A 12350-nucleotide genomic window follows, 5' to 3' on the forward strand; every position below is an offset into this window, starting at 1 on the left:
GGGGTGACTGTAAATTTCAGAGACCTGCTGAGGGCATTGCTTTGTGGGGCCTGGGCCGCAAGCCTTTTGCTGCCTCACATGACATGGATTTGGCAGGGAGGGGGCAGTTTGAATTCCAGGCGGGCTAAAAGGCCTTGGCTGAGAGGCTCTAACAGATTTCACAACACAGCAGGGAAAGGCTTCCCAAGGAGAGATGGGAGAGGGCGGGTGTGCGTGTGGCTGCAATTCTGCACATTGGACAAGGGCAGGAGATGGGAGAGTCCCGAAAGGCAGGATGAGGTAGGGCGAGAAGACAGTCGGACACCTCCCCTTATCTCCCTGCTGACAACCGCGCTCCCGCAAGACGTACCACCTCAAACTGGCCTAGGGCCCTACCTCTGTCCGTCGCCCCCCAACGCGCCCGGAGAAGTGCGGGTGGAGCAGGACGGCTTGCGCATGCGCGCCGCTGCGGCCAAACACTGAACAGAGCCCATCGCTTCTGCTTTTATCTCCTGTTGGGCCTCGGGCTAAATCCACAGCAGCTTCAGAAGTCCGTAGGCGGCGGGACGCGGTGGAGGTAAGAAGAAAAGAGTCCAGAAACGCTTGGGCCTGGAACTACAACTCCCAGCAGACACCGGGTCGGCCACGCCTTCTTGTGGGCGGGCCCGAGGGTCCCCCGCGGCTTAAAGCGGCGAGATCTCCTCGCCGAAACTGCTGGTCGCTGAGCGCGCGCTTTCTGTACTGAGCTGGGCAGAGTGGGGAAGCGGTGGTGTCTTTCCGTTTTTGCCACTTTGTACCCGAACTAGAAAACACCACAAAACAAATAAACTACAGCCAAGCGCGTTTAGAGGCTTCTCTCAGGTTCGGCAGCTTATTGCTCCTGCTTCACAAATTCTGAATTGCCGATTTAGCAAATGAGAACCTAAAAAATAGCTCGTTTGTTAAATTTCTGTAAGATGAATTATTTTCCCAACCATGTAGGAGCAACTTTATTCTCTAGTTTGCAGGTGGCAGTGGCTGATGTTTAGTCTCACTTTTTTTTTTTGTAAAGACAATAAATAAGAGGGGAGTCTTAAATCTTGCAGTAAATCATCCTGAAAAAGTAAAAGCTTATTTGTTGATTTGATAAATGTTCTACTTTAATTTTCCAAGTTTTAACTTTTGTAATGAAGGGTCTTTAAAATGCAGCATACTTGAAATTATGTTTTAAGGTGTAGATTTTAAAATGTACTTTTAATTGTAACCTAAGCTTTGAATAGGATGTAGAGGGGTGAGGTTTAAAACTGCTACTCTTTGCTTCTTGCTGTAGGGAAGAGAAAAGTGATGACCCTTAGCATGAGGAATAGCTACCAGAATAGTGCTATTGGGGTCCTAGGTCCTCATGACTATACTGGGTTTCTTGAACAAAGTAGTTTCTTGTATTAAGAACTGACAGTTTTACTGGGTTAAGGCACTAAAATTTAAGAACTTTCCTTTTCTCTTCCTACCTCAAGTTCTAACCCTGATTTCTCACAGCCACTAATAAGCCACCTCCAAATGCCAACAATGAACTTCTGTTTTTTGCAAACAAATACATTTTAAAGGCCTCAGAGGGAATCAATTCAGAACTTGAATGCAGAATAGTTTTAGAGTTTCTAGGGGGTAGGGGCATGTCTCAACTTCAGCCTGCTGAGATTTACGATTATGTATCCTTTCAGTCTGTGTAGTGTGGCATTTGAGGATAATATGAAATTGGCCAACTTCGCCAAAAATTAACAATCTGTGTAATTTTTATTTGTTCTTTGTGTGGGGGGAGCTCAGCAATAGGCATACTGAAAACTGGTGATAATAGTTGGTGTATAGCGATTTTTGAGAAGACTAGAGTGTAGCTATTGTGCTCTAAACAAACCCTCCATACATTCTGAAACATTAAATAGGGGAGAAAGCAATACTCGTGATATTTGGTAATATTTAAAATTTCCCCAGATCTCAAATGTTCTCTTTATAGTCACGAACAGAACATGTTTTCTGGCTATCAGCTCTTCTATTAAACATTCAGTTTATCAAGGCTTAGCCAGCAGAGTAAGAAAAGAAAGCATAAGATATAAGACAATGTTATTGTGTACAAGAAAATTTCAAGAGAACATACAGAGTATTAACACTTCTAAGAGAAGGCAGCTGGAAATAAGGGCAATATATAGTAATCAAATTTATTCCCATTGCCACCAACAAAGGACAAACATCAATTTGACAAAAGATGCCACTTACAGTAGCAACAAAAACATTAGGAACCTAGAATAAATCTAAAAAAAAAGATGTGCAGGATTTTAATGGAGGGAAGTATAATACTTTGTTGAAAAACATTAAGAAAACATTTATAAATGGATGGATACATTGTGTTCATGGATGAAAGGACTCTATATTCTTAAAGTTGTCAATTCTCCACAAATCTATACATTTAATGTAACCCAAATCAAATTCTTATTGCATTTTTAGTGTATGTATGTTTACATACACTAAGTAAATATTTAGTGTATTGAGAATTCTGTGTGTGACTTGACAAGCTTATTCTAAAATTTATTTGGAAGATCAATGGTTCATGAATAACAAATTTTTAAAGAATAAGGTGGGGACCCTACTACATATCAAGACTCCTTATAAAACTGTAGTAATAAGACAATGTGGTATTGTTGCTGGAATAGGCAAATAGAGAACAGGTCAGGGGCTGTGCATATAGGAGGACTTATGTGATATGTCACTGGGGGAAGATGGACTCTTCAGTAAATGGTGCTTAGAACATTTAGTTAAGTTAACCACATGAAAAAAGAAAAACTCTCTCAACATACTAACTAAATAAACAAATAAATACATTCTGATGGATTAGAGACAAATTTGAAAAGCAAAACTTTAAAAATTTTAGATGTTCTGCTATATATCTTTATGAACTTGGTCTAAGAAGGGATTTCTTAAACAAGCTACATAAAGTTTAAACCATGAAGGAAAAGATAGGTAAATCTGAGTATATTAAAAACAAGTAAGTGGGAATTCCCTGGTGGTGCAGTGGTTAAGACTTGGGCATTCACTGCTGTGGACCTGGTTTTGATCCCTGGTCGGGGAACTAAGATCCCACAAGTCACACAGTGTGGCCAAAAAAAATAAAATAAAAAATAAAAGCAAGTAAGCAAACAAAACTTTTGTACATTAGAAAACACAAGTAAAATGGCAAGGCACACACTGGGAAGACATTTACAACTCAAAGAGAGACAAAAGATTAGTATTCAGAACATTTAACTACTAAAAATCACTTAAAACAAAGACAAATGTTACAGTGTAATGATACAATATAATAGTGAACTAAGATATGACTTGGCAATTCCCAGCAGAGGAAAACTGAATGGCTGATAGATAGTGAGAAGATGTTCAACCTCCCTGGTAATCAGGGAAATACTAACTAAAACAACAAGAAGACATCGTTTCACATTTATCTGATTGGAAAAATTAGTAAGACCAATAATATCCAATGTTGTCAAAAATGTCAAGCAACAGGAACTCTCATTTACTGCTGATGTTAGTGTAAATTGGTTGAGTTTGACAGTATCATGAAAAGTCAAGATTACAAAGCAATTCCACTTTGGACATACGTGCTAGAGAAACTCTTGTATGTATACATAAAATGATACGTTGGAAAATATTCATAGCAACAGCAATGATGATAATCCAAAATAGAAAACAATCAAAGTGTCCCTCAAGAGAAGAATGGATGAGTAAGCCAAGTCATTCAATGGAATACTATAAAGCAGTGAAAGTGAATGAATTAGAACCGCATTATCAACATGTATAAATCTCAGAAAACATAATTTGTGCAAGAACAAATTATAGAATGATGTATACAATGTCAGCATGTTACCATTTACAAAAAGTTTGGAACATATGAAACAATACTAGTTATTGATTGTGGACACTTTCATATGTAGAGAAAGTATTAAAAAATACATAAGATTAATAAACACCAAATGCAAGGGGAAGGAAGTAAAATTGGAAGGAGCTTCAAATGTGTCTATAACGTATAATTCCCTTATTTCTTGAAATTGTCCATTAAGAAAAGGAAAGAAAAAGATGGACTGACCTGTCTGGTGAACTGAAGTTACACTTACATTTTCAAATAACTTTCTGAGTTTCCTTTATAATTCAATCCAATGAACCATCACTCTCTCTCTGTAGGATCCCTTGGCATAGAGGGCTAAGGCATGGTGGGGTCTTGCTGACAGCCATCTGCCCAGCTTTCTATCTCCACATTTCTACAATGCAGTGGGACTAGTGGAGATAACATGCTTAGCTGGCATTGAGGAGTTTAAATCTGGCTGAGAATCCTTATTCTAGGAGCAGGATGGGTGCAGCCTGAGAGCATGGCTCTCTACCGCTGATCTCTGGTGGATGCCGATAAAAGCTGCCGTTTTAAGCACTTAAACACCTCATCTCTCTGTAGGCATCTTCCAGTCAAAATGGGCAAATTAATCTATTGAATCCCAGATGCTAGTGGGATGGCAGCTGAGCCAAACTCTTGAATGAAGGTCTCTTCCCCCTTCTTTAATTGGTTTTCAGTTTTAGCAAAGGTGCTTTTGGGGGTAGGCAAAATGGGTGAAGGTGGTCAAAAGGTACAAACTTCCAGTTATAAAATAAATAAGTCCTGGGGATGCAATGTACAGCATTAAGTAGTGCCAGTTGTACAGGCTGTTGGCTCTTCATCTTTGACCACACTGTCACTGCTCCCCCCTTCCTAACCTCCAGATCGCTGGAGATGTTTGAGCCCAGGACTGTAGGGTCTCCACCACCTCCCTGAGCCATGAAGCAGGCATTCACTACATACTTTGGCTGAAGGTGGTAGGAAAGAGCTTCTCTGTCTTTAGGAAGAGTCTACTAAGCCTTTGCCATGGACGATTGGCTTTTTACCATCTCAGCTGTTTTTTTGTTTGTTTTTCTTTTTAATTTTTTTTACTTTTTTCCTTTTCATTTTTAAAGTATAGGTGACAGACAATATATTAGTTTCAGGTGTACAACGTAGTGATTTAACAATACATACATTGTTGTATGTATACATACATACATACATACAACAATACATAGATCACCAAAAGTCTAGTAGCCATCTGTCATCATACAAAGTTAGTACAATATTATTGACTACATGCCCTATGCTGTGCATTACATCCCCATGATTTATTTATTTCATAGCTGGAAGTTTGTACCTCCTAATCCCCTTCACTTAGTTTGCTCAACACCCCCCCACCTTCTCAGCTGGTTTTAATCACATGGTTTTCTATGGGCAAAAAGCCAGTTATAGCTTGTTTCCATAGAGTTGCACCCAGGGAAGGGGAAGTAGTCCATTTTGGACCACAGTATAGAGCTCCACCAAGCAAAAGTCACAAAGGCAGGACCCGGAGCTAATAACCCCCCCCCCCCACCACCACATACACACTTGAATTCATTTTATGGGGCTTTTTCCTGTAAGTAATAAAACCACAAAGCATTCACCTGTGTAAACATGATTACGCTCTAGTATCATACAACTGAAATAAATACCAGCAGTTTAGAGAAAAAAAGTTTTTGGTTAACAGAGATATGATAAACACAGTTTAATATGAGGATTCGATTTCCACCAAAAAAGGAGAGCGATGGTCTTAAGAGTGGGTTTCTATCTTCCAGCTTGTTACTTTAGTTAATCAATGTATAGCCCAGGCTGCCTCTCTCTTGGTGAGCCTGACTTCCATGGTTTCAGACTCCCAGGCAAGTGAGGAGAAGGACTTAGCTCTCTCGAGGAGTTGATGTGGTGGGCCTTTCTAGTTTGAAAGAACAGGCAGTCAGGCAACTGTTACTGATGGTCATGGTGACGTGTGCAGCCGTGTGTGGGGTTAGAGGGGGCCTGTCAGCAAAAGGCACTGGATGCCTCGTCATCTTCCCAGGAAGTTGTGAGAATTCGGTTTTATTTCTCTATTTTTTGCTGGTGGAATGTAAAGTATTATTAGTCATCAGATGCCAACTCTCCACATGCATAGTGGACTCCATGGTGAATGGGGGAGGGGAGAATTTATGTCTTTGGTTTCATTCTCCCATTTAGAGAGCTAGGAAATTAAATGGGCTTCACAGCATGGTCACTTCTGATTTGCAAACACCCTATTCGTGTGATATAAAAAAGAACAATTTCCTTCTTTCTTTTCTTCTTCCCATTTTTTCTCTCCCCTACTTCTCTCCCCCGCTTCCTTCACATTCACCTAATCATCCATCCATCCACCCAACCGTCCACCCAATATTGACTGAGTACTTTCTATGCACCAAGCTCCTTAGACCAGTAGTTATGGTCCAGGAATAGAGAGGGTGGAGGCCTATTCAAGGGCAGGAGCAGTGGGGATAGAGGGTATGGCAGAGAAATGAGGGAGCTGACAAGACATGACACCCAGTAGTAGGTGAAGGGTGGTGATGGAGTCAAAGATAACTTCTGACTGGAAGCCTTCTCCCCCCATTTTGCAGAGTTCTACAGTCTCTGCCAGTAACTCTGGAACTTGGGTACCACCTGAAACAAACAAAATGTGGTAAGTAGTGCAATCTTTCTACATGTAGTTTATAATGCATAGACATGCCGCCCCAAGGTTCTGCTGGGCAAAGTTTCACTTGATATTTATAGTCAACCAGTATGCTACCACACAATGATTGTGTATCAGTTTACATAATTAAAAGCTATAAGAAGCTTAAATGGCTGAAAAGTATAAATTTTAGCTAAATTTTTGAACCCCCAAAATCATATAAGAAAAACTAGCAAAACACAGAACAATCAGATAGTCCAGGAGACCAACTCTAAAGACAGAGAACATTGATGAAAGAGAGAAGGTATTGGAAATGAGACACATAAAAATGCCCTGAGACCAATCATATAGAAATGCTGAGAGCAAATCATTAGCAAACCTGGAAAAGCATTGCAATAAATATTTGTTATTACAAAGAGCACCTCAATGCAGGGGTTAAAAGTGTACACTAAAGATTGTCACAGTACGAGGATTTCTCTGGACCATCTGTTTGAGGCACCTACTCTATCATAAGTGCTTTTACAGGAGACACAGACAGAGCTCAGAGCTGCAGAGAATATGCACAGGAAGACAGCTCAGTACAGACATCTCTATGTGGCTGAATCTAATCACAAACAACCATGGGTTGCTCTCTCAAGAGCCTGATTATTGAACTCATTCAGTGCATCTAAGAACATAACTGCTAATTTTGCTTATAATGAAATGCATGAATAAATAAATGCATTAATACTCTAGTAAAATCTATTAAAGTATGATGGCTGGTGGAGGTGCAAAGCACCAGAGGAGGACAGGGAAGGGAGAGTATTCAGCTGGGAAGGGCTGTGGTACCACACTGGTTCTTACCCTCCATGTCCTGGGATGTGGCACAGATATTTACACTGGCCAAGGAAGGCTGAAATTCTCCCCCTGCGTGTTCTACTTCCTAGGGCAGGCACATCTAGTAATTTCAGAACAATTTCTAGTAATGAGAGTGAAATTAAAAATAACAAGAGAGGGGAATGCAGCTAGCCGAAGTGGAAGGTAAATCACCGGAATCCCAATCCAGCAGTCTTCCTTCTACCTCACACAGCAACTTAAACTCTTGCTTCATTTATTTTTATATACCTCAGAATTCACTCTTTTTAGTGTTCAGTTCTATAGATTCTGAAAAACACACAGAGTCATGCAACCATCACCAAAATTACGATGCAGAACCGATCCATCACCCCCCAGAGTACCCTGTGCTGCCCCTCTGTAGTCAACCCCTCCTCCCACCTTTAACCCTGGAAACCAGTGCTCTCGTCTCTGCTCTTTAGTCTTTTCCAGAATGACATGCAAGTGGAATTATATAGTAGCATAGCAGCTTTTTAATTAGGGGATTTAAAACAAAGCGAGCCAACAAGAACAAAGCCAGAGCCTATTCCCTGAATATTCTAGTCAAGCAAAATTTACTGTGCCAGACTCCTCACATCTTCCTAATGCTTCTCAAAATATTTTTCCTGATTGAAGCAACTTTTGTTTCTCTTTCTCCCGGTCCCAACCCTCAGTTTGCTTAAGAATTTGGGGGCAGCTTTGCAGTTGTTTCCTGTGTGGCGATAATTGTGTGTTTGACTCTACAGAGGAGACCGGCTTTGCAATATTCTGTCTGGAAAAGAGGCAGTGTTGGGTTTTTCTAGAAATGTTATAAATTAAGTCTGAACTAAAGAAGAGAGCTCATTTCATGGAGTTGCATTAGGATTTTCTTGAAAGAGCGCAGACAAGAAGGGTGTGGGAAGCACAGCGAAGCACGTAAAAATTATTAAAACTCTAAGGGTCCTCTTTTATGAAGGCCAACTTCATACATAAAGGTACATAAAATTCCTGAAACATAAAACTGTGAGGCATGGAAAGGAAAGCCAACACCTATGGGTTTGTTGGGGTGCACACAAACGCCATGAGGCAGACAGGCCAGCTCTAGGCACAGCATGAGTTCATCGCCTAACTCTCTATCACCCTCTCTACTCTGGTTCTTCATGATCCAGAACACATTAACTATAAAAACAAATGGTACGAGAGCTGGATTTTACCTTAAATTTCCTTTGGCTATTATTGGCTATTACTGGTAATAATAAATATTATTATTATTTATTAAAAATGGGTTCAGGGATATGGATTTGTTTTGTTCCATTCCATGAAGTATGGAAATAATAACACTACCTACTGGGGATAAGGATGGAGTGAAACATAGGCTGCTTCCTGTCTCCTCCATCTTCACTGGTAGTATTTATTGTGCATCCTCTCTGGACTAGGATAGTTGCTGTTTGGCTGGTGCTGTCTTAGTATAGTTAACTTCTTTCCATTATGTCACCTTGCTTTCCCAGCCTATTGTTAAATCATTTGCATCAAACCGCTATGTATGCCTGCTGACTGGGGCTCCGCCATTGTGCTTATCACCAGTATCAGACAGAGGAGCAGTGAAGGGCACCAAGGGAAACACTATATAAACACAGTGATGGAGATAGTGGCCTGGTGACCCATGGGGACAACATATGCATAAGATCCCTGTATTTTCTCAACTCTCTATTTGTGACAAAATCAAGGTCCCGACAAGACATTAATATATATTTTTATTTGTGAATGTATTATATACAAAGTCTTACTCAAATATCTTATGATTTATTAATAAAAGTAAAATAAAATTCAGTTCTGCATGCAATAAATCTAACTTTTAATATAGAAAAAAGTAAATTCATGAAAACGATGGGTTTGATATACAATCTCTGGCATCGGGTGGTGAAACAGATGGTTTGTAAGCACATAGCAAAGAAAACAGCATGGGTTTACTAAGAGCAAGCCATGCTAAACCAACCTTGTTTCTGATTATGATAGGGTTGACACTGATAGAAAGAAGAAATTCCTTAAAATCAGTGTATCTTGATTTCAGTAAGGTTAAAATGTTTCCTTGAGGACAAGATGGAGAAAAGTCACCTAGATGGTAATGCAGTAGAGCTGTTGCTGGTTAAACAAGTGGTTAATGAACTAGGGCACCCTCGAGGGAGGTATATAGTGGTATGTCATAGGACTCTAATTGTTCCCTGATTTTATCAATAACTTGAATGAAATCTGTACATACCTTTACTCAATGTTTTCAGAGATATTGAGTACAATGAATATCAAAATCAAGGTTTTTTAAGAAGAAAAAAGCAGACTGGAACATCTCCCCAAACTAATAAAAGATTTTTAATAAAGACAAATGTAAAGTCCTAAACCTGTGCTTTAAAAAATGCACAAGTATAGAATGGGGGTAATTTACTTCTTGTTAGTTCATGAAAAGAAAACATGGATATTTAAGTCAGTTTCAAAAGTAATGTGAGTCAACTGTATAAAATGGTTGCTGAATAATAGAATAGTATTGGTATCAGATGGAAATGGCCATCCTGCTGTACTTTCTTTTTTTTTAAAAAAGGATTAGTTTTTTTTATTAATTAATTTATTTGTTTATTTTTGGCTGCATTGGGTCTTCCTTGCTGCGCACGGGTTTTGTCTAGTTGCAGCGAGCAGGGGCTACTCTTCGTTGCAGCGCACAGGCTTCTCATTGTGGTGGCTTCTCTTGTTGCAAAGCATGGACTCTAGGTGCGCCTGCTTCAGTAGTTGTGGCACATGGGCTCAGTAGTTGTGGCTCGTGAGCTCTAGAGCGTGGGCTCAGTAGTTGTGGCGCAAGGGCTTGATTGCTCCACAGCATGTGGGATCTTCCCGGACTAGGGTTCAAACCCATGTCTCCTGCATTGGCAGGTGGATTCTTAACCACTGTGCCACCAGGGAAGTCTCCCGCTGTACTTTCTCATAGTCACACTCATCAGTAGAATTGTTTCTAGAACCATGTGTCTGATTTCAGGAAAGACATTAACACACTGGAGCAGATTCTGAGGATCTGACTGTGCTGATTTGAGTCTGAAGATCCCATCATGGGACAAATAGGGGGAAAGAAGCAACATGTACTGAATGTCTACTTAGAGCATAAGAGAGAAGGCAAAAAGGCTGGAGGTCAAAAGGAGGATGGAATAAGAATAGGTGAGCTTCCTACGGGTTTAAACATAATAATAAGTAACTGTGTAGGAAGTGGCTCCAGAACACAAGTTATCTAGGACAGGGAAAGAGTCAAGAAGGACATTCTGCTCCTCTCTTGCCCTGAATAAGGGTGAGGAGTGTGTGTGTGTGCGCTCATGTGTGTGCACACGTGTGTGTGTGTGTGTGTGTGCAGATAAGTGGGTAGCTAGGTGGTGATGAGAGTGTATGTCTTAGGCAATTTGTGCTGCTGTAACAAAATAACACAGACTGGGTGGCTTATAAACAACAGAAATGTATTTCTCACAGTTTTGGAGGCTAGAAGTTTGCAGTCCGGGTGCCAGCATGATTAAGTTTTGGTGAGGGCCTCTGCCAGGTTGCAGACTGCTGTCCTTTTGGTGTACCCTCCCATGGCAGAAAGAGGGTGACAGAGCTCTCTGGGGTCCTTTGTATAAGGACAGTATTCCCATTCAGGAGAACTCCACCCTCATGACCTAATTACCTCCCAGAGGCCCCACCTCCTAATACCATGACCTTGAGGCTTGGGATTTCAACCTGTGAATTAGGGTGGGGTTGGACACAGACATCCAGTCCATAGCAGCATGTGCTCCTCGTCCCCTGCTCCAATAATGGCTTCCCTCAGGACACTCCAAGTTGTCCTCATCATTCAGTGTTCACTCTTGTCACTAATTTAGTGCCAAGCCTCATGGTAGGAATTGGAGATACAAGGTTGAATAAATCAATTTTCTACATAAAATGAGCTCACAGTCTGGAGGGGCAAATGGGCGTGGTGCCTGCAAGTTAGCACACTGAGCTGAGAAGCCAAGTTAGGAGTCTAGGGTCACTCAGTCCTCAGGGCAGTGACTAAGAGTCATCTGCACAGACGTTCAGAGCTGGAGAGGATTTTGGACACTTGCTGAGTGCATGGTTTTCAGACACTGCCTGGTGGAATCCTTGGCCTTTTGCAAAGCTTTCTTGGGGGTTGCTGTGTGTGAGAGGGAGATCGAATCGGAAGATGTCTGGCGTCCTCCCTTACTCACACTTCAAGTGGAGAAGCTCTACTTCTGTTTTATTTGTTCATTATCCATAGATGAACTAACTTGCAGAAAGGGTACTGCTACTGCTAAGAATTGAACCACACCCTAAGGCCACACAGGAGGAGAGTGACCAGAGGCCAAAAGAGATTGTGATTTGCTTGATGTGATTACAGAAATGTTTTTGTTGTATACCTACTATGTGCTTATAAATACTATTCATTCAGTGGTTTATTGAAATACCTAATAAGCCAAGATCCTGTGTGCTTCTAAAATTATCCTAAGATTTTTCCTCAGAAGTTTAGCTTTTTCATAAAATGCCACACTCCCTAAGGGCAAGAATTTTGCCCTACTCATTTTTGTTTCTCAGATGGATAACACTGGGCCTGATACATTTGGGCATTCCAAATGTTTGCTGAATATATGAGGAAGGAATTAAAATAATGTATTAATTGGACCCAGAACAGATCTTCTAACTGATTATGGAAAAATAAAATAAAATTCTGAAAACTTGATTCAATTTTCATGAACCTAATAAGCTGAAAAAATATATATAGATACATTACACTGCATTAGCAGTAACTATAGCAATCAAACTACATATTGATTGGTGTTGGGACGACCGAACATTTGGCTCTGAAGCAGTGTCGTTTCTTTCATCTGTGTGTACCCAGTCTCCCGTCCCTTCTTAGTGAATCCTGGAATCTAAGTCATAAATAATAATAGAATTCTGCCAAGGATACTTCTCACAGGAGGG

The 12350-nt window shown here is 40.6% G+C and overlaps 1 protein-coding gene across 2 annotated transcripts in view; it reads left to right on the forward strand.

The window, feature by feature from the left end:
* The first annotated feature begins 224 nt into the window (after positions 1-224).
* The window catches only part of ABCA1 (ATP binding cassette subfamily A member 1), a 181719-nt gene continuing 169593 nt past the window's right edge, over positions 225-12350 (forward strand). The window contains exons 1-2 of one of the 2 annotated variants that reach the window (XM_067743775.1): positions 225-279; positions 6484-6545. The gene's annotated coding sequence lies outside the window, so the exon portion shown is untranslated. Of the gene's footprint in view, positions 280-419; positions 557-6483; positions 6546-12350 lie in introns of those variants that run through there. The other variant, XM_067743772.1, reaches the window with a different exon arrangement.

The sequence above is a fragment of the Pseudorca crassidens genome, chromosome 7 (genome assembly GCF_039906515.1).
Source record: "Pseudorca crassidens isolate mPseCra1 chromosome 7, mPseCra1.hap1, whole genome shotgun sequence".
Taxonomy (NCBI): domain Eukaryota; kingdom Metazoa; phylum Chordata; class Mammalia; order Artiodactyla; family Delphinidae; genus Pseudorca; species Pseudorca crassidens.